The sequence below is a fragment of the Panulirus ornatus genome, chromosome 14, assembly GCF_036320965.1.
Source record: "Panulirus ornatus isolate Po-2019 chromosome 14, ASM3632096v1, whole genome shotgun sequence".
NCBI classification, from domain to species: domain Eukaryota; kingdom Metazoa; phylum Arthropoda; class Malacostraca; order Decapoda; family Palinuridae; genus Panulirus; species Panulirus ornatus.
In genome coordinates this window covers 58,434,382-58,456,207 of record NC_092237.1, presented here as the reverse complement: position 1 = coordinate 58,456,207, position 21,826 = coordinate 58,434,382, and the positions used below count along the sequence as shown (strand labels likewise).

Genomic DNA, 21,826 nt, shown 5'->3' with positions numbered 1-21,826 from the left:
TGTGATGTATAATAATCCAGCATCTGTACCCCATAAATCTTCGGTCTATAACATCTATCATCGCTCAGATTGCTAGTGTCCTGTAGGGCGTAATTAATGGATCCTGTTGAAGTGTTGTGAAACATGACAAATCGCTGGCATGATTGACGCGGGGCGGGTACGCCGCCTGAGAGAGAGAGAGAGAGAGAGAGAGAGAGAGAGAGAGAGAGAGAGAGAGAGAGAGAGAGAGAGAGAGAGACAAAAATAGTGTTTTTGGGAAGAGGGAGAGAGAGAGTGTAGTGAGTGAGTGAGTGAGTTAGGAAAGGTTGTAGGAAATTGGATTTTCTGCTTTTTTCCATCGTTCGTTCACCTTTGAAGATTATTTTTTTTTCTTAAATGACAAAAAAAAGAAAGAGACAAAAATATGTGTTCGACTTAATATCATAACTACAACATGTATATGACAACTTGTAGTTTACTTTCTGATATTATTTTCTTGGAAAATGACTCATTTTTCCCTCAGTTCTTCTGCCACCCAAACATTATTCCTCTTCTCTGCGTGACAGATATTTGTTTAAAGATGAAACGACCACTATAAAATACGTATGATATCTATCTATCTGTCTATCTATCTATCTATTTATCAATCTATCTATCCATCTATCTGTCTATCTATCTATCTATCTATCAATCTATCTATCCATCTATCTGTCTATCTATCTATCTTTCTATCTGTCTATCTTACTGTCTATCTATCTATCTGTCTATCTATCTATCTATCTATCTATCTATCTATCTATCTATCTATCTATAGCGTTTATGTATATACATGTGCATGTAGGTGGGTTGGGCCAGTCTTTCGTCTGTTTTCTTGCGCTACTTCATTAACGCGAGAGACAGCGACTAAGTATGATAGAAATATAAGTATATAAATCTGTGTGTGTGTGTGTGTGTGTGTGTGTGTGTGTGTGATTTTCAACACTTTGACTCATCTTCCTTGGTCTGTTTTATCTCCGTTTTTGATTCATCAGTTCAGATGAACATTTAATTTAATATTCTCTTCCATCTTGGTCCTCCTGCCATCTACAGCTGACTTCTACCTCCCATCTACAGCTGACTCCTACCTCCCATCTACAGCTGACTCCTACCTCCCATCTACAGCTGACTTCTACCTCCCATCTACAGCTGACTCCTACCTCCCATCTACAGCTGACTTCTACCTCCCATCTACAGCTGACTCCTACCTCCCATCTATACCCCCTCACGATGACCCACCCAGTCGTTTAGCGCATCATCATCATCATCATCATCATCTTCATCACCCACTTTGCCTCCCTATCGTTTCCATTACCATTATCCTCATTATCATATTTATTACCTCCTTCCCTCGGGCCTTCTCCTCCTCCTCCTCCTCCTCCTCCTTATCGTCGAAATCATCTTTATTATGCTCTCTCTCTCTCTCTCTCTCTCTCTCTCTCTCTCTCTCTCTCTCTCTCTCTCTCTCTCTCTCTCCCCTCTCTTCCTCCGTCTGCTCCCGTATCTTTATTGTAATCTCAGTCATTACTTTACCCCATATCCTCCCCACTCAGCGTTCAGTTGATGTATCTTGAATTTTATCTTTATTTTCATAATCTAGCAATGATGTTGTGTCTTCCATTCTAGCTCTTTCTTTTATTGTATCTTTTTTTTATATAAAAGTTATAATGTATACTTTTTCTGGAGGGGGTACTTTAATATATTTGTATCATACATTTTGAACTAGGTCTCTGTTTTGATGAATGTTCAGCCCAAAAAAAATCGCTGATGATACAGACCTCAAAGCTTACTGTATCGACAGCTTTGTATGATTACTACATTGACATTAATGTACTTGAAGAGATTCTGACACTGTATCCAAAGTTACTATATTGAGGTTAATGTACTTGAAGACATTCTGACACTGTATCCAAACCTCGCCATGTTCTAAGCTCTATAAACACCTGTGTAATCATACCCAGGTACAAGCGCGTTCTAGAACCACAATGTCCCGTGTGTGTAATGTACCTTGACCCACTGTGTAATACTGTGAATGTTAACAACATGGCCAGTAGGTTTTGCAACTGTATGTCCAACACGTACTCTACCTTTGACCTCACATACAGCCAGTAATGTTAACCAGTCAACAACTGAACGATTAACTGTGTCCTGATCCACACACACACACACACACACACACGCACACCTCAGTGTATATGTCATTTGTCTGTGTATACGAGGGAATTCGAATGTTAACAAGCTGTTCTGTATGAGTGTAACATATTGCAAACTTGCTATGTATTACATACATACTGTTATCTACATTGCTATGAGCGTGACTCACTATCCTGTAACTATATATCATATATTTGATGCATCCTAGACCTTCCCCTCCCCTCTCATGATGGGAGAGGGGTCCTCAGTGGGTCCCTGGGCCCCACTCGGCCCCCACCTGACACCCACCTACGCCCATGTACTGTACCCACTGTATGCTCTGTACTGGCCTCCACTAACCCACTAGATACATGCCCTTCACTTATACTACCACTGAGATGCTTTGTCTATTTGAAGACTATATTGAAAGCTATTTTTCTCTTCGTATTTCCATAACGAAAATTTGATGGGTCTACACGAATGGTTTCCCCTTAATTTCCTTCTCTCCTCCCGCCGTTTTCTTCTTAAAAAAACTCTTTAGTATCCTTTAAAACCAGTCTCTCTCTCTCTCTCTCTCTCTCTCTCTCTCTCTCTCTCTCTCTCTCTCTCTCTCTCTCTCTCTCTCTCTCTGATGGACCTCGGATATCCCTCAATTGTCTCGGGCCCTAAAGGTGGGTGGGTGTGTGTGGTGGGGGAAGGCACCGTCTCCCGTCACATCCCCCTTCATCCGTCTCTTTTTTGACGGCTCGTCGTGGGGGGGGGGGGGGCATCGCTGGGGGGTAGGGGGAGGGGTGGTGGTGTCGGTCTGTCGGTGGAAACCATCTGTCGGTGTCTGTGGTCCCCTTTTCCTCTTTTTTTTTTTCACGAAATTGGCGCGCGTCTCTCTCTCTCTCTCTCTCTCTCTCTCTCTCTCTCTCTCTCTCTCTCTCTCTCTCTCTCTCTCTCTCTCTCTCTCTCATATATATATATATATATATATATATATATATATATATATATATATATATATATATATATATATAGCTACCTCGCTATCGCGGGAAATGGCTAATGGTATAAAAATATATATATATATATATATATATATATATATATATATATATATATATATATATATATATATATATATATATATGGGCTCCATTTCCAAAAGGTCATCACACACTCATTCCTCTCCTATATTTCACTGTCTGCCTCCTCACACACACACACACACACACACACCTCATCCCATAAAAGTCCCATTCTGGGTGAAACTATAATGTCTCCCCCTCACACCTCGCAAAACTTGGCCAACAAAAAACGGAGCTCTGGTAGGGTGGCATCTGAGTTAGTTTCCCAGGACGAGTGAAGGAAGGGAGAGAGTGGGAGAGAGAGAGGTGTGGAGGAGGGGCAATTTATCACGGTGAGAGACTGCTGATCTGAGAGGCGCTTTATGGAAGTCCTTTTTATACTTAATGTTCCGGGGTTTCAGGTGTTTAGAGCAGCACAGTGTTTCCATTTTTCCCCCCAGTCTAGTCTAAGGCCATTTTTTTTCCTCCAGTTTGGTTTAAGGCAGTTTGATTTGTTTGATTTTTTTTCCAGTGGGGTTGAAGGTCTGTAATATTTTTTTTTGTCTAGTATGGTAAAAGGTCATTTTTTTTCCTAGTATGGTAAAAGGTCATTTTTTTCCTAGTATGGTAAAAGGTCATTTTTTTTCCTAGTATGGTAAAAGGTCATTTTTTTTTCCTAGTATGGTAAAAGGTCATTTTTTTTCCTAGTATGGTAAAAGGTCATTTTTTTTCCTAGTATGGTAAAAGGTAATTTTTTTTCGTAGTATGGTAAAAGGTCATTTTTTTCCCTAGTATGGTAAAAGTTCATTTTTTTTTCCTAGTATGGTAAAAGGTCATGTGTTTTTCTTGTCTAGTATGGTAAAGGCTGTATGTTTCCCAGTGTTGTTTAAGGACGTGTCTTTTGTAACTAGTTGATGATGTATCTATCGTCTACCTCAACACCCAGGTCACGAGAAGTAGTACCTGAAGGTTCAATTAAGTGGTTGGAGGCCACGGGTCGATCTACTGCCTGACTTATCAACAACCACAATTAGGTTTCGACTATCACTCATGTCAACGGATGATGCTCAATTGAGCGAATATCGATGCGCTGGTGTTGAAACATCACTGTCAGATGGATATATATAAATCGCATTTCTCGCCTCTGTCCTCAGGTCAGGATGAAAATATTTTTTCAGTTGTTCTCAGTTCTTTATAGATTTTCACGTCGAGTGTGTGGCGCTGTGCAGAACGATTGGCCAGTCCCCGGCGAAGTCTAATCTGACACCAACACACACACACACACACCAACACACACTTCTAATCCAGCCATCAGAGACGCCTGGAAAAAAAGGACGATCATTGGGGTTTTCCCTTCTGATTTCGAGTCAATTTTTTGCCATAGGAGCGTTGGGTTTATTGGGCACTCGATCCTAACCTATCACTGTGGGCGGTGGCGCAAAAGAGGATCCAGAGTGCAACCAATAGATACAATGAATCGGATCTCATTACCTGAGCTTGTTAGATGCTCATGTGTGATTGGTGGTTCCCATAGATACATTCCTCTATATTTTATTGGGATTATGTGTACCCTCGGCATATGAGGTAAAGGTTCTTGAACCCATCATTGCATCTTAAAGTATTCTAAACCGCTCTGTAGTGGTGTTTAGACCCTGGATAAACACGAGGAGTGAGAAATATCAAAACATAGGAGCTCTTTCGAAAGTTGTGCAGGTATTGTGAAAAAAAAAAGAAATTGATGTATTATAGATTGATGTATTAGACGAGAAGACTTTTTTTTTTCTGTTTTAGCAGATCAGAATTGCTGATCTGAATTCCTCGTCCCATCTTATCTGAGAAACAATCTTCAGAAGTTCCTACTGACGGAGCTGTTGGCTTATGGACGTAACCTTACACTGCGAAAGACACCTTTCTGCTGACACTGTTGATGACGTCATGTGGCCCTAGCAACACGCCTTCGTATGCGCGATTCTAACACACTTGGCTGTTGATGACGTCATGTGGCCCTAGCAACACGCCTTCGTATGCGTGATTCTAACACACTTGGCCGTTGATGACGTCATGTGGCCCTAGCAACACGCCTTCGTATGCGCGATTCTAACACACTCGGCTAGCTACATAAACCCACTCTGCAACTTAACCTTTGCATAGTCGACATTCACACTATATCTTGAGACTTTCACCGTATTCGAACACAGTTCATCTCCACCCTCTTCTGAAACTCAAGCATTTTCACCCTGTTCTAACACACTCTACAAGCTACAGTCACACACACACACACACACTCTCTTCACGCAACACTAATACGCTTTGCATTCAGTGTTAACACACTTTAAATCCTACACTGATCTTAGGTACACCTAGTTATCTCTCTCTCTCTCTCTCTCTCTCTCTCTCTCTCTCTCTCTCTCTCTCTCTCTCTCTCTCTCTCTCAGACGGAGGTATATTCCAGCAAACAGGATTGCCCATCGAGGCGGCCCTCGTATTGACCCAGTGTGCTTGCAGACCTGATTAATGAAACAGCAACATGATCATAATGCAAACACTGTCCGCCCCTTCCCCTTCCTTCGCCCTTGTCTGCGCTTGCCCCTTCCTCACCTGTCACCCCCATCAAGGCGTCACCCCTTCCCCTCACTCGCTTCTGCCTCTCATCCGTCTTTCCCTGCCCATACCTCTCACCCGTCACATCACCCGTCATCCTATTCACTCTTCACCCGTCGCAAGAAGAGGTGTGTGTTTGTGTGTGTGTGGTGTGTGTGTGTGTGTGTGTGTGTGTGTGTGTGTGTGTGTGTGTGTGTGTGAGGATCATCTCACTGTTTACGACAAATCGTTTCGCTTTTTCTAGCCAGTCTACCTGCTTTGTCATTTCTCCGTAGTCCCCGTTGATGTCTCTCAGATCCCGTGTGGCTAAGTCGTTCTGTCTCGCTTTCCCTCTCGTCGTCCTCGTGTATAGTGCCTCAGAGAGTGTGTGTGTGTGTGTGTGTGTGATTATTACACGAAAGTGCACTTGGGAACATCGTATTTCGTTTCCACGTGGATCATAGGAATAATATATATATATATATATATATATATATATATATATATATATATATATATATATATATATATATATATATATATATATACATATATATATATATATATATATATATATATATATATATATATATATATATATATATATATATATATATATATATATAATCACCTATGTATATACCTTCATGCTTCAAATTGATTATATGTAATGAAGAGCAGAGGATGGGCTTAAGAAAAAGATCATGGGTCTATACACATTAGTCGAGTGAGTGTATTTTTCTTTGACAACTCTTGATTAAGGTGTGTTCTTTCTGGGGTCTGTTGGATATACATACATATCATGAATAATTGATGGTTCAGCAAGAGAGAGAGAGAGAGAGAGAGAGAGAGAGAGAGAGAGAGAGAGAGAGAGAGAGAGAGAGGAGGGAGATACAGGCAGACATACAGACAATAGAGAGGTAGACAGACGGATAGACAGAGACTTAGACTCAGAGATTAGAGAGAGAGAAAGAGAATAATTGAGTGAAAGAGAAGAGTATTTTCCCCTCCCAAATCTTTCCCTTCTACACTATATCTTTCCATCTGTTCCTTGAGAACTTCCTCTGTCCCAGACATCAACCAATTGATAAATTACTTTCAGAATCCTTGTAGAAATTTGTCGTTCCTTCGAGTTTATCCTCATTCAGTTATTTTTTTTTTCAGTCACGAACTTCCATCTAAGTTTAATAAACTTAAATTAAGATTTTAAACAGAAACTTTCCACTTAACCAAACTCATCTCGTCTCCGAGGCGAGGCCTCTCTTTGAGCCTGAAGAGTTTTTTTCTTAAAGGTCTTGCGAGGGAAAAAATTGTTTATTCGTCAAGCTTTCAAAGGTTTAAGGTGTAATGTTTAGAAAATATAGACGTGAATTGGAGGGTAGATCGCGTGGGTTTTTGTTCGCAACATTTCATAAAAATTGGGGTATTTGTGCATGATGAATCATTCTCAAATGTGCACGGGTTAATGTTATGGGGTACACACACACACACACACACACACACACACGTACAATATCACCACCACAACCACCATCGCCAACTCTACCCCCACCACCACCACCACCATCACCAACATTACTCACCACCATCACCACCACTCCTACCAACATCCAGTTTTGCTTACTCATTCTAAAAAGACAATGGCAAATGAAGACGGGAATTGAAGAAGAAGAAGAAACTGATAAAAGAAGAAGTTAAAAAGATTTCAAAATGGAAAAGGAAGATGTGAATAAAACGTACAGATTCAAGAATACGTATATTTTAGATTAGTAGCTTGCATAGGGTTTCGAACCGTTACTTCGGGACGAGTGAACATCCAAGCCATGGAGCCGTAACCCACTGGACCGCCAGCGAAACCATGGGTTGATATCTCGAAAAACAAACACAGAAAAAAAAACGTATCCATAATTCCTCTCTTCAGGAAAACAGACGACCTGGAGGGGAAAGGAGGCCTAAGGGCTTCCAAGAGGAAGGAGGTCGTACGGGGAGGTCTCTAAGAGGAAGGGCATCGCCCAAAGAGGCCTTTACGAGAAGGGCATCGCCTACAGAGGTCTCCCAAGAGAAAGGGCATCGCCTACAGAGGTCTCTGCCAAGAAGAGGGCATCGCCTACAGAGGTCTCTCAAGAAGAAGGGCATCGCTTACAGATGTCTCCCAAGAGAAAGGGCATCGCCTACAGAGGTCTCTGCCAAGAGGAAGGGCATCGCTTACAGAGGTCTGCCAAGAGGAAGGGCATCGCCTACAGAGGTCTCTGCCAAGACGAAGGGGCATCGCCTACAGAGGTCTGCCAAGAGAAAGGGCATCGCCTACAGAGGTCTCCCAAGAAGAAGGGCATCGCCTACAGAGGTCTCCAAGAGAAAGGGCATCGCCTACAGAGGTCTCCCAAGAAGAAGGGCATCGCTTACAGAGGTCTCTGCCAAGAGGAAGGGCATCGCCCAAGACGAGAGTGTACGCAGAAAAAAAAATAAGAGGGGATGATGGCCCATGAGTTTCCCCTAAGAGGAAGGAGGGTCAGAAACATAAAGAAATGATAGTCATAATAAACGCCTCGTCCCCGCCACATAATGCCAGCCATAACAGTCCCACAAATTCGTGCTAGTATAAAACTGACAAAAGAAAACGGGATGCCAAAGGCACTTCCCAAAGGGAGGGAGGGGCGGGCGGGGGCACTGTAATATCATCTCTGATAACCGTACTTGAGACAGAGATCATCATCCACTATCAGCATCCAACTTGGAAACAGAGGGTGTCGAATCCCAGCTTCACTTCTTGTGGGGTTCTGTACCTTCAAACAAACCTCGACGTAAGTTCAAGTGTGTGTGTGTGTGTGTGTGTGTGTGTGTGTGTGTGTGTGTGTGTGTGTGTGTGCGTATGTGGGGGGGGAACACAGCATACACACACACACACACACACACACACACACACTTGAGGTAGGGGAGGTCGACAGACACACACTCGGGTGGTGGTGAAGGTTATGATCAAAGAAGTGTGAGGTGAGGAGTAGAAGGAGGAGGAAGAGGAAGAGGAGAAAAAGGAAGAGGAGGAAGAAGAAGAAGAGGAGAAGAAGGAAGAGGAGGAGGAAGAAGAAGAAGAGGAGGAGAAGGAGGGAGGACGAAGAAGAGGAGTAGAAGGAGGAGGAAGAAGAAGAGGAGTAGAAGGAGGAGGAAGAAGAAGAGGAGGAGAAGGAGGAGGAAGAAGAAAAGGAGGAGGAGGAGGAGGAAGAAGAAGAGGAGTAGAAGGAGGAGGAAGAAGAAGAGGAGTAGAAGGAAGAGGAAGAAGAAGAGGAGGAGAAGGAGGAGGAAGAAGAAGAGGAGGAGGAGGAGGAGGAGGGAGGTGGTGCCCGTCCGCTCCTCTGTCGGCACTGGAGAAGGTTGTTGGTGGGAGATAAGTAGCCTCTGACATGCATGGATTGCGTGAGTCCTTTTCGTAGGAGGAACAAAGGCGTCCTCTCTCTCTCTCTCTCTCTCTCTCTCTCTCTCTCTCTCTCTCTCTCTCTCTCTCTCTCTCTCTCTCTCTCTCTCTCTCTCTCTGAGGTACGTGGACTGCTATATTCTTTTTTCTTCCGTAGGATGAACAAAAATGGCAAAGCGCTGCTGACCTCGAGTGTCCAAGTAAGATTCAATATATATATATATATATATATTGGGGATAGGGGATTAAGAATACTTCCCACGTATTCCCTGCGTGTCGTAGAAGGCGACTAAAAGGGGAGGGAGCGGGGGGCTGGAAATCCTCCCCTCTCGGTTTTTTTTTTCAATTTTTCAAAAGAAGGAACAGAGAATTGGGCCAGGCGAGGGTATTCCCTCAAAGGCCCAGTCCTCTGTTCTTAACGCTACCTCGCTAATGCGGGAAATGGCGAATAGTTTGAAAAAAAAAATATATATATATATATATATATATATATATATATATATATATATATATATATATATATATATATGTATATGTATATACATATGTATATATGTATATAATGCCGTCCTCCTAGCTACCATATTTCTACACGCAAATCACCACAAGCAACAGCGGGCCCGCACGCGGGTCTGCACGGACCATTAATATGTAATTTCTTCGTAAATTGCCACCATAGACCACCGGAAATTGGTCCCTTAACAGGTCCTTCACTTTGATGGAAAAAATGAAAAAAAAAATAATGACCCCCCCCCCCCCCACCCCAAAGTTCAACGTTTTGAATCGTAAAGTTCAGATGGTTGGCTGCGTGGAGCAGAAAGTTTCCTTGCGCCAGTGTGTTCATGAAGTCTTTGCCTCTCCCCTTACGTCATTGTCCTGCAAAGACCACGTCACTAAATACGCATATCCACAAGTCAGAACACAACATTACTCTTCATTTCTCCGTGGACGCTTTATCTGGAAATCAGCAGACCATTGGCTCTGAAAGGGAGAGACGGAGGAGGGTGGAGGTGGTGGATGTTGAGAGAGAGAGGGAGGAAAAATATAGACGGGGGAGAGGAGGAGGAGGAGGAGGGGTTTGGTTATGTAAAGAGCAAGATGGGAGTTTAATACATCAAAGGGTGACACCTTAATAAGCAGGATGAAAGAAGGGGGATTTATTATAGGTTTGCAAGGGCGGTGCTCATATCAAAGACACCAGCAAATGAGGTACCTTGAACTTAAAGGGTTTGGTGGGGTATCCATAGAGCGAGCCAGACTCATAGTGGGCGCGGTGATGATGGTAATCGATACGTGACCTGTGGATTTGAAAAGGAAAACAACAAAAACTATTGCCCATCATAGCGAAGGAGGTAAACATGAGGGGATGAAAAGTTTATAAAGAGTTTGCAGGTTTCTTCCCCTTTTTTTGTTTTCTTTTCATCTTTAAGAACTGGGTTTCTTTGCTCATTAGGGTCTTAAACAGGGGAGGAATTGGATTTTAAGGGGAGAACATCGTTATGTTTTAAGTATTTTAGTAGACGAAAAGATCGATTTTAGGGAAATTTTATAGGAGGAATGTCATGGTTAAAGTATTTTGCCAGAGGGGAGGATGGAATGATGGGGAAGTCTCTTGTTTTAAGTATTTTTGCCAGACGAGGAAATAGGTTTAAAGGGATTTAAGGGAAATTTTAGGTATTCGAAGAATTTAACAGAGCAGAAGACATTCTTTTAGGGAGTCGTCAAATTTTTAAGTATTTAGATAAGCAAGGAGATGGTTTTTAGGGAGAAATCACTCAGTTAAGTTCCATATTTTGACAGAGAAATGAGATACTTTTAGAGAGAAATCACAGGCGCTGTGATGGTTAAGGTGAATGAACTGAAGGCATTAGTTTAGGATTTGATCAAATAGGATTTGGGGCGGTGAAATTGGAGTGAGTGAGACGGATGTGTCTGTGTTATTGACATGGCGAAGACAGTGGAGAGGAGAATAGAATAGGAGAGAGAGAGAGAGAGAGAGAGAGAGAGAGAGAGAGAGAGAGAGAGAGAGAGAGAGAGAGAGAGAGACAGACAGACAGACAGACAGACAGGCTGATTGACAGACAGAAAACCAGAGAGAGAGAGAGAGAGAGGCAGACAGACAGACAGGCTGATTGACAGACAGGAAACCAGAGAGAGAGAGAGAGAGAGAGAGAGAGAGAGAGAGAGAGAGAGAGTGATGGTCACATGATCCTCCAGTGGTGCCCAGGGAGACCCCTCGCTCCATAGATCACCAGGGAGGGCGCCACCCTCCCTGCTGACGTCATCAGCAGTACCTATCAGCTGGGCGATCAGCTGCACCACCAGGCGTGTTGTCAGTGGTTGGCAGCAGCAGCAGCAGCAGTTGTCCTGGTGGCAGGGACAACACAGGAAGCACAAGCAATCAAGGAACAGACACCAGAAGAAGGCGACGGAAAGGAACAGGATCACAAAGGAGCATCAAGTAACACCAAGCAGCAGTGATGGAAAGCGAGGCACGGGGTCAAAAGGAACAACACCAGCTGCTTGGAGGAAGGAGCAGCAACCACAGCAACAGTGACAGGAACAGACACCCTTGCAACGGCAGATGCTCCAGTAACAGTAGCAGCAGTGACAACAACAGCAGCGGCAACAACAACAGCGGTGAAAATAGCAGTAGTAGCAGTGACAACAACAGCAACAGCAGTGACAACAGCAGTGACAACAACAGTAGCAACAGTGACAACAACAGCAACAGCAGTGACAACAGCAGTGACAACAACAGTAGCAACAGTGACAACAACAGCAACAGCAGTGACAACAGCAGTGACAACAACAGTAGCAACAGTGACAACAACAGCAACAGCAGTGACAACAGCAGTGACAACAACAGTAGCAACAGTGACAACAACAGCAACAGCAGTGACAACAGCAGTAGCAACAGTAACAACAATAACAGCAACAGCAGTGACAACAGCAGTAGCAACAGTAACAACAACAGCAACAGCAGTGACAACAGCAGTGACAACAACAGTAGCAACAACAGTAGCAACAGTAACAACAACGGCGACAGCAGTGACAACAACAGTAGCAACAGTAACAACAATAACAGCAACAGCAGTGACAACAGCAGTAGCAGCAGTAACAACAACAGTAACAGCAGCAGTGACAACAGCAGTGACAACATCAACCTTCGAGTCCCATGAGGGATCCATGCACCCGTCTCTGCTGGCAGCAGACTGCGGCAGAAGACCACATCTGTGGCCTCTGTGCCACCACCGTCTGCTGGGCCCGTGACGGCGTGGGCGGAACACACCAACATCCTAGTCCAGGGCGGACCACTTGGGCGTTCCAGGCTTCGTCAAGTGGAATTTCCCCCTCCCATACCATGTTCCAGACCCACCCACCCACTATCCTCCTGGATCGCTGGAACTTGTGGTCTTGCGACATCCACTGGACAGGCTCCTGGAAGTTGGCCTTGTACGCGGATTTCTCCCCCTTCCTTGCCTCCCTCCCTGCAACCTCACTACCTCTCATACTTGGTCTGTCTCGACGAAGCCTTTGAAGCATATAGTGTTACGTTTGAGTTTACACGAAGGGAAAGACGATTCTTTAGCTTTTATCAATGATCTTCTCAACCCAAGAAGAGATAAGAGATTCTGGTAATCATTATCCGTTTTTCATGTACGAGTTATTTAATTTTCTATGATGAATCGACCCTTGAGCACGACTTATCACCGTTTTTAAGGGTTTTACCACCGTTTTAAGGGTCGTACCACCGTGTTTAAGGGTCGTACCACCGTGTTTAAGGTTCGTACCACCGTGTTTAAGGGTCGTACCACCGTGTTTAAGGGTCGTACCACCGTGTTTAAGGGTCGTCCCACCGTGTTTAAGGGTCGTACCATCGTGTTTAAGGTTCATACCATCGTGTTTAAGGGTCGTACCACCGTGTTTAAGGGTCGTACCACCGTTTTAAGGGTTGTACCACCGTGTTTAAGGGTCGTCCCATTGTGCTGAGGAGTTAAGAAGCCTTCAAAGAGAAGGGTCATTATTTATAGTCGTTCTCGACATAGTATTTATGCCTCTCATTCTTGACTATATATGGTGGAAATTAAGATTACTAATTAGTAATTTGGTGTTACCGGACTCTGCATGAAAGTTGTTAATAAGAAGCCGCCTTCGGAGAGGCTTTATCATCGTCAGGAGACGAAAGGGATGACCGACTCAGTCGAAGACCTTTCTCGCTCCGTAGGAGACCATCATTTCCCTGCTCCTGCGTGGAGTGCAGGAACCCCAGAGATAGAGGGTCCTGGTGTAATGAAGGTGTTTACCTAACGTAGGCCTAAAAGAGGTCATTGATGGGGTGGGCAGGGTGGGTAAGCGTTGATGGATGTGGTGGGCAGGGTGGGTAAGCGTTGATGGATGTGGTGGGTAGGGTGGGTAAGCGTTGATGGATGTGGTGGGCAGGGTGGGTAAGCGTTGATGGACGGGGTGGGCAGGGTGGGTAAGCGTTGATGGATGGGGTGGGCAGGGTGGGTAAGCGTTGATGGATGGGGTGGGCAGGGTGGGTAAGCGTTGATGGATGGGGTGGGGTAGGTGGGTAAGCGTTGATGGACGGGACAACATGGGTGTATTGACCACACAGACAGCGATCGAAGGTAATGATCAAGGGGGGTTTGTGTGGGTGGTGGTGATGGGTGGGTGTGTGGGTGGGTGTGTGTGGGGGAGTAATTCACCGTAAGTTTGCATGGGTGGCTGTGTACGGTAATTGCTCGTATGTTAGGGACGACATGATTAAGTAGTTTACAGGTAATTACTAGATCAATCTTTAAATTTTTTTGAAAAAGGTAATTGATATCTCATGACTGACGTTACTCTAGTTTAAGAAGATGTAATTGTTATCCTTTGAGCAACTTTGCCTGGTGGGCAGTGGTTTAGAGTTAATAGTAAGCATAATAGAATACAGAAATGATGCAAGATAACGAATGAGTAACCTTGAATATGTAATTAAGAGAGAAGTCAAAGATTTATTTTAGCCTGTGTGTGTGTGTGTGTGTGTGTGTGTGTGTGTGTGTGTGTGTGTTGTGTGTATGTGCGTTAGTAGCTTCGCGCAGGACTTTGGACCATTTAAAGTGACTTACTTATAAACACTTATTTTCAGTGATACTTTGACGTTGATCCTTAGCCTCTCTCTGGTCTACTTAACAGCATAAGTTTAGCACTATTCACTTGATCCAGTAATGTATTCTCAACTTCTTTAAATCACACAAAAAAAGACCGTAAGTTTAAATTGCTGTTAAAGTCTTCAAAAATATATGTAGTGACCCATAAGCACGGTGGTACGACCCTTAAGCATGATGTTACGACCCTTAAACACGATGGTACGACCCTTAAACACGATGGTACGACCCTTAAACACGATGGTACGACCCTTAAACACGGTGGTGACCCCCTATTATTACCTTGTTGTAATAGGCGCTTTTTAACTGTACCCAATTTACCCAGTTCAATGATCATAGCTCCAGTTCTGCCCATTTGCTCTCATTTCAAATTATCTTTAATTCGACCAGTTCCACCGGCTACCAAATGATAGGTTAGGTTCGGTTTAGACCGTGGATGGGGTCCCCATTATTGCAGTGGTCACTAATAGACTTGATATGTGTTTGACACCACATTTGGACCCGCCAATGGAGGCTGTGGACATTGCCCCATCGTGTGTGTAGTGTGTGTGTGTGTGTGTGTGTGTGTGTGTGTGTGTGTGTGTGTGTGTGTGTGTGTGTGTGTGTGTGCGAGCTCTTCTTCACGTCCCATTGAGTGCACATAGACTGTCATTTGCATATTTGTCATATAACTCCTGCTGGCGTAAGGGGGGCGAGTCTTCTTCGTCAGACAAGGGTTGCCCCTTCCCCTTAACCCCTATTCCTCTTCCCCTTTCTCCTCATACCCCCCTTTCCTTCCTCCTTATCCTCCTCCCCATTTCTCTTCCTTCGCATCCCTCCCCTCCCCTCTCCTTCCCCTCCTTTTCATCCTTCCCTTCCCTCTGTCCTCTCCTCTTCCATTTACCATGATATAGTGACGCTTCACATCGAAATTACAGCTGTATTGAGAGAGAGAGAGAGAGAGAGAGAGAGAGAGAGAGAGAGAGAGAGAGAGAGAGAGAATTTTAATCCTAGGAGCGACTGAACCCACTTGATACTCCTTGTCTGTTGAACATCCCGGTCCAGTTGGTAAAAGAAAAGAAAATGTATATACAGGAAAGAAAAAGAATAATAAGACAAACGCGGAATGTATATATAACAAGGAGAACTCTTTTACCCTTTTTTTTTATTATAAAGAAACTGGGAAGAAACTCTCCCAACTTTTTATTTTCTTTTACGATGAATGTAAAACCCCGGTGAGGATATTCCCAAAAAATGTTTTCAACTTTCTTGAGTATTTCTGAAATCCCCAAATTTTTTTTTTCCCATCATTCGTGTAGCGCAGAGCTGTGAGAGGTTTCCAAGGACAACTTGTAGCTACACCTCCTTTGTTGTATATATATATATATATATATATATATATATATATATATATATATATATATATATATATATATATATATATATATGGTTTATTTGTACGTAGATAGTCGCTCTCGTACACACACACACACACACACACACACACACTTTGTGCCTGCGAATCATAATTTTTTTCCTCTGTCTCTCTTCCTCTTCCTCCTTGTTCTTGACGTTGCTTTTGATGGTTCAGAAGCTTCAATGATAAACATAATTTTTTTTTTTACTCTCCTCGTTTTCTTTTCTCTTTCTTTTTTTTACATCTTGTCAAGAGTGGGAGAATTTATGCACTGAGGGCGCAGAGTGAAGGAGTGTGGGTGTCAAGCGAGTTTGTATATATATATATATATATATATATATATATATATATATATATATATATATATATATATATATATATATATTATATATATATTTGTGTGTGTGTGTGTGTGTGTGTGTGTGTGTGTGTGTGTGTGTGTGTGTATGTGTGTGTGACCCTCGTTCAGAGAGGCATAAGTTGAGGGGAGAAGGGGAAATGAGGGTATTTTTCGTCCATAGTGGATGGGAGCTGAGTTGGGCAAGAGGGGAGATAATGATGATGATGATGATGATGATGATGATGATGCTGGTGGTGGTGATGGTGGTATGTGATGGGGAGATGATGATGGGAAGGGGAAGGGGAAGGGGAGGGGCATCCGTAAGGTGGGGGTGTTGCCTGGAAATAGGAAGAGGAGGGGATGGGTAAGGTAGGTGTGTGATGGAAAGGACTAAAAGTTAAGGGAGAGAGTTTGACATAATGGGTATGGGATTAAGAGAGTGAAAACACACACACACACACACACACACACACACACACACACACACACACACACACACACACACAAGCAGGGAGGGACGACAGGAGAAAGCAACATGTTGAGTGAGGTAGAGGCTAAAGTGCCACCATACATGGGAGGAGAAGAAGCCGTCAACGCAGAGGGTAAGAGAGGAAATGGGTGCATTAAGGACCCTTAGGGTATGGGGGAATGGCTGGAGATTGGAGACTGATGAGGTACAGAGAGAGAGAGAGAGAGAGAGAGAGAGAGAGAGAGAGTGAGAGAGAGAGAGAGAGAGAGAGAGAGAGAGAGAGAGTGAGAGAGAGGGGGGGGGGTTGATGTGAAAGAGGTGAGTGTTTGGTTTGAGTGGAGAGATGTGTAAGAGAGACAAGATTTGGTACTACTTATACGGAGGCAAGTGACACGATCCGATCACATTTAGGAGGGTTGTGGGTGGATGGTTGTAGGGGGTTGATTTATTTAGGGTTTTAGAACCACATCATCGATCGTTCAAAGCCGAACAGAGCATCAACGGTGAAGCATTCGCTCGGTGGATCTCCACTGCCTCATCAACCAACAGCTGCTCATATCAGCTCTGGAGGCAAAGTACCTTTACTTTCCATCTCTTGTGAGAGTTCTCAGTGTCCTGGAACAGTTTTGTTCACAACGAGGGTCAGAGTGGCGAATATCATGACTGCCACGTGAGATTTCTACGTCCTCCTCTCGACACGCGTCGTGTTTGACTTACGCAAATAGTAAGAGATTCTTCCTCAGAAGAGGTGAGAAATGTAGACCTCGGGGGGCTCCAGCTCTTGTGTTCTAACTTAAGTATTAATGACGTACTGAGATGCGACACTGACAGCTGACGTTGCCTTCCTCTTCTTTTACGTTGCCTTCCAGTTCTTTTACGTTGCCTTCCAGTTCTTTTACGTTGCCTTCTACTTCTTATACTTTGCCTTCCAGTTCTTTTCCGTTGCCTTCCAGTTCTTATACACTGCCTTCCAGTTCTTTTACGTTGTCTTCCAGTTCTTTTCCCAAAAGTTCTCCCAAGTACTGTTAGAATTCCTCTTTTGATGAACAGAATCAAAGGCGCTTCTACGTCTGAAAAAATTCCAGCCTTCTTGGCTTTTGATATAAAGCTTTCCAGAACCTGGAAACTTTCGTAGTAGTAAGCTGAAAACCCTTGTCAGAGCCTGGAACTTCTAATGCATGTTGGATGAAAAGCCTTTTCAAAACCTTGAACTCCCCAAGGTCAACAAATAAAAAGGCTTTCCATAACCTAAACTGTATCCAGCTGGACAGATAAAAGGGCTTTCCAGAACCTGGAACTTCTCATGCTCGACGGATTAACATACTTTTTCCAGACATGGAACTCCTCATATTGGACAGACTTGAAAAGGCTTTGCAGAACCCAGAACCTGTCATGTTCGACAGATCAAAAGGCTATTTCCCCATTACGGGTCTTCACCTCGACTTCGACAAAGGCCAAGGTGCTGGAACATGAAATGCGTATATTGCGTATATTACTCTTGATGGAAATCATGATTCTTATACATCAGAGAAGCTTCCAATTCACACGTCTTTCTTATACGCAAAGAAACTTAGAGAGATGATGAGTGATGTGGCAAAAGAGACGTGAAAGACGTCCTTGAGAGATAGAGAGAGAAATAAGAGATTTCTGTTTTGGAGGGGGGGGGGGATATAGACACGAAGAAATATAATAGAAAAACAAATTAGGATAAGAAAAGAGACACAAGGTGTAAAGGACAGATAGAGACACTAATGAAGGGAAGGGAGTAAAGACAGACTGAAAGAGGCACGCGAGACATAGAGGGGAAAGAGACCTTTGAGAGAGAGAGAGAGAGAGAGAGAGAGAGAGAGAGAGAGAGAGAGAGAGAGAGATACGCGAAATGTATGGGAGTTACAGGAAATACGACAAAATGGTATCACTAGATAAAGCTAGGAGAGAGAGAGAGAGAGAGAGAGAGAGAGAGAGAGAGAGAGAGAGAGAGGAAACACCAAAATATCAGAGCAGACAACATACAGGAAAGATGTAGAGAGAGAGAGAGAGAGAGAGAGAGAGAGAGAGAGAGAGAGAGAGAGAGAGAGAGAGATGGAATGAAACAGGGTCCCCGGGGACACGAAACGAAACAGAAGCGGACAGAGACACGCAGTGAAATGGGAGAAACGCTAGACAGTAGGGCGAGAGACGCGCGCATGCACGCACTCTGTGGCGGGACCGGGAACTAGCAGCGGTAAACAGAAGAACAGGAAGAAGCGAGGGGAGACCCCCAGTGTTTATAACTTTGGGTAGAATGAGGGCGATAATGTTCAGTGAGGGGAAAGCGAGGGGACGGATAAAAGGGTTTATTTAGCACGGTGTAATTAGGAGGTGTTTCGGGTCAAGGGGGTGTAGGGGAGATGGGGTCAAACAGGACCTCGATGGGGTGAGAGGGTGGGATGTGACAGGTATTATACGTGATCACATGTAAACAAACGAAGGGTGATGATGAGGTGTTGGATGAAGCTGTTGGCAGTAGGGAGTCAGGTTAGGGATGGGACCTGGCAGTAGGGAGTCAGGTTAGGGATGGGATCTGGCAGTAGGGAGTCAGGTTAGGGATGGGACCTGGCTGGAAGGAGTATATGAGTTCGAACCCTACCACAACACAAGGTTCCTATAGTATCCTCTTTACATAGTATTCTCCTCCTAACATCCCTGTCTTCACATTTTTTTTTAAATTTCTTGTCTTTATCACATCCTCCCTATCTTTACTCCCAGTTATCTACCTCTCCTCTTTTCTCCCTCTTTCACCCATCTCTCCCTCTCTCCCTCCCTCGATAACTCCAACTTTCCCCTCCAACACCAACAACCTCTTTCCTACAACACTCTGTAAACCCCCACTTCACCAAGTTGCAACCTCTCTCTCTCTCTCTCTTTCCTTCAAACTCAAGTCGAAGCCACGTTAAGATTACAATGATCCTAGACTGATAATGTTAGCTACTGATATCATCTCACACCAGGTCCCAGAGACGTAGGGCAAGGGGAGGGAAGAAGTGGAGGAGTGGAGGAAGGAGTAGGAGAGGTGTGGGTGGTTCCTCCCTCCTTCGTCTGTCTACTGAGGTCCTGCAAATGATGATCTCTTCAGGAGGTCAATCCTGTAGGAGGTGAAGTCCGAGGCTCAGGATGGGTTAGGATAACAAGGGCTCAAGAAAGAGTTCTCCGGGTGGGGGAAAAAAAATGGGAAGATGATAGATGTGTGAGTCGGTTATATTTTTTTTTTCTTTTTCGGTTATCTTTATTGTGCCTCCTTCCCACCCTCCTCTCCACCCACACACCCACACACACACCCTCCCTTTTTTGTAGGGTGGGGAAAGGGGTCTTTTGCGTAGTTATCTTGTGTGGGATTTTGTTGCGTCGTGTGTTCTTTCATACTGTTTCATGTTGTTTGTACTTTTAGATCGCACTGTCTCTCTCTCTCTCTCTCTCTCTCTCTCTCTCTCTCTCTCTCTCTCTCTCTCTCTCTCTCTCTCTCTCTCTCTCTCTTCTTAAACCCTCGTCTCCCCTCCTTCTCCCGTCCCTCTTCTCCTCCTCTTCTCTGCCCCTCCCCCTCCTCTCTCCATCGCAGAAAGACCCGACAACAGAACGAATCGGCGAAGCAGAAGAATATAAATGGTTGTCGACCATAACAGTTTTGGTGATGGGCGACCAAACCGATCGCTGGCATGTTGATCGCTGGCATGTTGATCGCTGGCATGTTGATCGCTGGCATGTTGATCGCTGGCATGTTGATCGCTGGCATGTTGATCGCTGGCATGTTGATCGCTCGGACTCGTTCGTTGGGGAGATAACTTTCGATTTACACAGACTCTTTTTTTTGTGTGTAAATATATATTTATATATATTCCTGTCTCCCCCATCACGTATTATGAGCTGTATATAGCATATCTGAGCGCATACCCTGCATAGATGTATATTCAGTGTATGTGTTACCACAATGCATATAATGTGGGCTTGTATATTAGTCGATTTATATATCTGAAGACAGACATGCTGAATATACGAGAGACTTTATGGGCAAAGATTGGGGTCCCTAAAAGGGTACGTGTTCTCTCTCTCTCTCTCTCTCTCTCTCTCTCTCTCTCTCTCTCTCTCTCTCTCTCTCTCTCTCTCTCTCTCGTAGCTTGCCTCAGTTACTAACCTCCTCTGACGAAATGATATATATATATATATATATATATAAAGAAATAATCTCCACTAGCAGCTAGACATCTTTTCGTTTGATCTAATAAAGACGATCAGTTGTTACTCTTTCTGACACACAGTCACTTTAATGATCTCTGGTGACATCTATCAGCCAGTGTCATATAGAAATTACACCCCTGACCAGGAGGATTTCAGACATTTGCCAGAGGATTAAAGGGAATTTAAGAGGTCATAAATCCTCTTTCCCCCCCTTTTTTTTTTCCACCAGACTCATGATGTGATGTGAGGGTAAACTATTGAAAAGCTCCACACGGGTCTGACTTTATCATCTGTGGTGGTGTGGGAGGGAGGGAGGGAGGGAGGAGGAGGAGGAGGCTAAGTATCCGAAAGATGAACCAGAAGTAATGAAGATAAATGAGGAGTTGCCATAAGGGGAGAAACCTTCGTCAGGGTAGAGCAATGGAGGGATGGATGATGGGGTCCAGCCACAGGACAGAAGGATGGGGCAGGGAGGGGAAAAGCGCAGGATAGGAGAGCGCAGGATAGATGGTAGGTTCTGATGATGGGGTAGTGAGGTGGATAGATGAGGAGGAGGTGGCTCATTGATAAGAAAAAGTAGTAAGAGGGAAAAGTGTCTTGGTTTTCGTGCTAAGGAAGTGAAGACATGATCGACTCAGTATGGGAATTGTGTCTACACGTATCAGTTTGGATATCAAGAGACCAGGATAGTGAACAATAGAATAATCATAACAGGGAAGATGAAGATAAAGTTGTTGGGGTCCATGTCCTTCGGAGCTGCGCCTCTCATACGCCCTACCCTGCGTCCCCAGCCACGCTCCTGCAGTGGCGCAATCCACGTCCCTGGGGAACGCGGAACTTGAGCAACCCAGAACATTTTGTTCATCATACTAAAGGAACAGTTACCAGCACAACACACACACACACACACACACACACACACACACACACACACACACACACACACACACACACACCTGGGGCAGACTGAGGCATTCTTAGAAAGGTAGAGTCCACTGCCTTGAAAACACCTGGATTCGAACCCGGGGTGTTTTTCCGTCCAAGGTCAGCTCTGGAGTCCAGTT

At 44.2% G+C, this 21,826-nt stretch overlaps 1 protein-coding gene across 1 annotated transcript in view; it reads left to right on the top strand.

Annotated features, from left to right (window-relative positions):
* Window positions 1-21,826, top strand: part of LOC139753466 (tyrosine-protein kinase Dnt-like) — a 236,488-nt gene that overhangs the window by 157,036 nt on the left and 57,626 nt on the right. The gene's annotated exons all lie outside the window — the stretch shown is intronic.